This window comes from Lolium rigidum, chromosome 6 (genome assembly GCF_022539505.1).
Source record: "Lolium rigidum isolate FL_2022 chromosome 6, APGP_CSIRO_Lrig_0.1, whole genome shotgun sequence".
In the NCBI taxonomy this organism is placed as follows: Eukaryota; Viridiplantae; Streptophyta; class Magnoliopsida; order Poales; family Poaceae; genus Lolium; species Lolium rigidum.
In genome coordinates, this window is record NC_061513.1 from 122,998,047 (window position 1) to 123,002,420 (window position 4,374).

General features: G+C 47.7%; 1 long non-coding RNA gene across 2 annotated transcripts; it reads right to left on the minus strand.

The window, feature by feature from the left end:
* On the minus strand, positions 1 to 1,555 carry LOC124668554. Of its 2 annotated transcripts, XR_006991738.1 has the most exons (4): positions 1,083 to 1,555; positions 714 to 947; positions 197 to 629; positions 1 to 89 (listed from the first exon to the last, which is right to left on the minus strand). It is a non-coding gene; the product is annotated as an uncharacterized LOC124668554 (long non-coding RNA). The 2 variants fall into 2 exon arrangements; XR_006991737.1 differs by having other exon boundaries at positions 8 to 629.
* Between the last annotated feature and the right edge of the window lie 2,819 nt (positions 1,556 to 4,374).

Below are 4,374 nucleotides of genomic sequence, written 5' to 3' on the forward strand. Positions count from 1 at the left end.
CGTTTCGGATCGGAGAAGACAGCCGATGAAGTATAAGAAGTAGCGAAGCATCTGAAGCTGACGCCAGGATGTCGTAACGCCGGGATACACTGATGTAAAAATGGCCAAGCAATTAATAGCTTGACTAGATTTAAAGGACTTGATTGTCAAACAAAGATAAGCTGCTGCATGGCTTGATTGTATAGGAAAGACATACGAATGTTCAGTTGATTGTATGAATACGAGTAGATGAACCAGGTGGGTTGCTGGAAAAGGCAGGACCAAGAGGTAGCGCTACTGCGCGAGCAGTAAACTGCTGTTACTGTTGTGTGGTTGCTGGGTGATGGGAGAGGCTGTACATCAACAGATTGGAAACGCCGGGAACACAAGCAGAGACCCTTGCAGGAGTTTCGTCGAACAGGTAAAGGGCGCCTCGACAAACAGAGCAGCAGCGACAAGGAACGGCCCATGCATACGGCGACCGAAGCGGCCGGAAAACCTGCAAAGTAAACGATAGGACGGCCAGGTGCTAGGGAGTAGGAAGCTGTCGATGGTAGCTGCTGCTGCTGAGCATGGAACGCGAGAGGTACAAGGCGGCCAGGCGCGCGTGGAATTGGACTGCAGCTGCTGTTGACCATTGATCACGTAACCTGATAGATGCACAAAAGGAAGTCAACAACCTGAGCTTGCTACCAGATCGTGATGGAAAAGGGACGCTCGTATCTTGATCTGACCTGAAAACTGAGGCTTGGCTAACTGACGAAGAAACACACACGGTGACGAGGACGCGCTTATAAACATGCTGATGCAGGCAGTACCGGCTCGAGGCGGAGCGTGTTGGAGAGGTGAGCGAACTGACAGGGAACGGGCGAGCATGGAGGCGCAGGCCAGAGGATGCAGAACGCGGAGAGAGGGAAGCAGGTTCCGTCCGTTTTGACGCGCCGAAGCTACAGCTTCTGAAGTTTTAACTGACGAAAAGAGACAGTGTTACTGAAAGATGAAACGAAAACAGAGAAGGTCGCTCTCACGCCGATTAAATGACGAAGACGACGAACCCAGGCAGGAAGAGAGTGCGAAGAGATCCGGGACATTGGCGAGCTCACCAGGAAGATGAGGAGGGGCTCGCTGAGGACGGGGACGACCCAACGGCGACGAAAACAACGAAGACGTGCTCGGTGACGGATGTTGTTGGAGAAGATGTCGAGGATGCCTGCGACACAGCAGAGCAGCGCCGCCTCCGTGAACTCAACGAGGAGGAAGAGGAGGCCACGAGAGCTCCATCCCCGCGATCATCGCGACAGCCTGCGGCGAGGAACGACGACGCTCGTCGATTTTCTTCCGGCCATGTTCGGTGTTTAACTGAAGATTTGTCCGAACTTTCTGGAACTTCTTCTCACGCTATCTGGTTTGGCTGAAAGGAAAGGAAGAGAGGGTGGCGGCGCTGAGGAGGAAGGAAGGGGAGCGGCTAGGGTTGGATCTGGCGCTGGTGGAGAATTATTGAGAGGAAAAATGGAGTGGTTGGCTCAATGACTTCGTGGAGATACACGCTAGTCTCGTGCTCTCTCTGTGCAAGGAGAAGACACGTGAAAGATGAGAACCTGGGCTGCTGATTAGCTGGGCTGGAGTTGGTATGACCAAGAGAAAAAGAAAAACAAGGTGGAGATGGGTTTCAGTAGCAACATGGGCGATTGGTTCAACTCTCTCTTCTTCTTCTCTTTGTCAGATCCTATTTTCTTGTTCTTGCTGAATTCCTCTGGGCAAAGAATAAGATGAGAGAAAGGTTCGAAAGATTTGAAACACTATATTTTGGTTCAAGAATAAGTTTGTAAAGTCTGAAAATATTTGGTTTTGGTTTTAATTAAAATAAGAGAAAGAAGAAGGAGGGTTTTATATATAGGACCATACAAGAGAAACTAAAATAGATTTTATTTAAATAATTTTAGTTTGTGAAAACATGGATATGATGCATGCATGATGCCATGATTATGCACAAAAAGAAAATAACAAACAAATCTAATAGGGGTATTTTCCCGGGTCGCTACAATATACACTCATAGCAGGAGTAGAGGTGTTACCTCCATCGGAGGGCCTCGAACCTGGGTACGTCGCCGTGTCGCTCGTCCCCATACCCGCATCCGGATACCGCCGTGAGACCATCTAGGAACCACCTTCTTTAGTCATCCTATGGCATATGCCGTGACGATACCACGACACATCCCTTGTTCTGTAAATAATTAAGTTGGATGTGTTGCCAACACTCAATTTTAACATTGCCTTTTGAATGACAGTGCTTTTGATAGCTCCCGATGGGAGTTTCTTGAATTTAATGTTTTCTTCTTGTAAACTTTTTGAGTATGTATACTTAAACATCCTGCTGCAGATCCCTTCGAATTTCTCTCGTGCCGAAAGCTCTTCTGCGGCTGTCGATGAATCCAAACTTCGCGTTGGTCGCGTAATCAGATTTCTCATTTGAATAAAGATATGGTTGGACTTCATGCCATTGCTGCAGTAGTGAAGAAGAAGAGCGAGCTTGCCATGACAGTCGAACAACATGCTCTGGATCGCCTTCGTGTAGCTACCGAAAGCATGAGTTGTAAGCAATATTTGCCCTCTTGTTCGTCATACTTTTCTTCATAAGAATCTTCTCCTGACTTTCCTTTATTTGTCTTCGGTAGTCGTTCCTTTCAATGAGTCAGAGGAAAATACAAAAATTCATGAAAAGATTGCAGCGGTGACAAACATATCACACCCGAAGTGCTCATTATGGTCGGATCGAGCGAAAGTTGTGGCTATGGCGAAATTTGAGTATCGGGTGGAGAAGGTACACTACTATTTTAGTAAGTACCACGCTAATTTGACCATGGTGTGGAAAACCATGTTCCCTCTTGATCTAGCTCTTGGAAACTTATCTGCCTTAATGACCCGATTCAAGAATCCCGCTAGAATTCAGGCCTTAGTGCGCAAGGAACTTGTGGCGACCCGGCATACCACTGCATGGTGTAGTATGCAAGTCTGATATAACACCAATGAAACACAGTTCCACGGGTATTATATCGCTCAGAGTGGTACAACAGAAACATATGCGGGTCCAAGGCATGTCTATAGAATTACAACATCGACTACGTTACATAAGATCATCACGGCCTCCTACTTTACAATGAGGTAAAGCCGCAAATAAACTCCGGAAGAACGACTCGTAGTCTAGTCTTATCACGAACTCTATTTGTAGAGTATTTCACTAGCTACGAGAGGCTAAGAATAGACTCTAGCTAAGTAGGAGCTAGGTTTAGGAAGCTAGTTCCCTTCTATGGCTAAACTAGGTTTCTCCTTGTTGGATGTGGTATCTGACTCCTCTGACAAGGTCCTGTCTCATGAAGTAGTTGTTGACTCCTCGGCCTTCGAGTTGCACTGAAGATCCTCCTTCGATGCCTCCATATCTAAGCAGGGGGTTTAAGAGTGGGATGAGTACGAGCGTACTCAACAAGTTCATTATAGGAAAGAGGTGTTTAATGCACTAGCTACGGCATTAGACCGGAAAGTCTAATACCAATGCGAGGTTTTCATAACCATTTCTTCAAAAGATTGCTTTTATTTAGAAGAACTATGTCCGTCGGCCTTCACCGGTTTACTAGAACTTCATGGAGCTCCTTTCCGGCCGCGTTCGCAGTTCCTTATCCGGAACGGGGAGTGACGAGTCACGGTTCTTTACACTCTGCGAGAGGTGTGTTGCTTTACCCATAAGAGATCTTATCCTTGTTGCCAACCGAGCTTAAGTTCTCGTCCACACTTCCTTTGGTGTGAGGCCCGGTATAAGGTCATAGCCAATCATATTCCTCCGCTACCTCGCACACCCACCCTTTGTTGCATGCCCCGACCCTGGGTCCACGCCGGTCCCATTATTCCCGTAATTTCGGGGTGGACCCCAACCACGACGGCGATCGTTGGGCTCTACCATACACTCCTACGCCGGTAGCTGCAACCCATCATAGACCGCATTACCGTGGGGAATTAGAGTGGGATCCCCACCCTCCGGTTGTTCCGCAAGACACAACTGCTACGGCAAGCAATGCTTTACCGTGGGGAATTAGAGTGGGATCCCCACCCTCAAGTTGTTCCGCAAGCCGCAACCGCTACGGTATGCACAGCATAACCGTGGGGACTTAGAATGGGTTCCCCACCCACAAGTTGCTCCGCAAGATACAAGCTGCTACGGTAAGCGCATCCGTTGATGTACAAGAGGTGGAAATACGATTGACTAGTCTCGTCCCATTTCGGATCTTATGGTTAACACGGTTATTACGGCACAAGAATCATCGGCGACATTTGTTGTTAAATCCTAGATGGATATAAACCCTTGCAATGGAACCTCCACCATATCAACACAATCCATGGTTC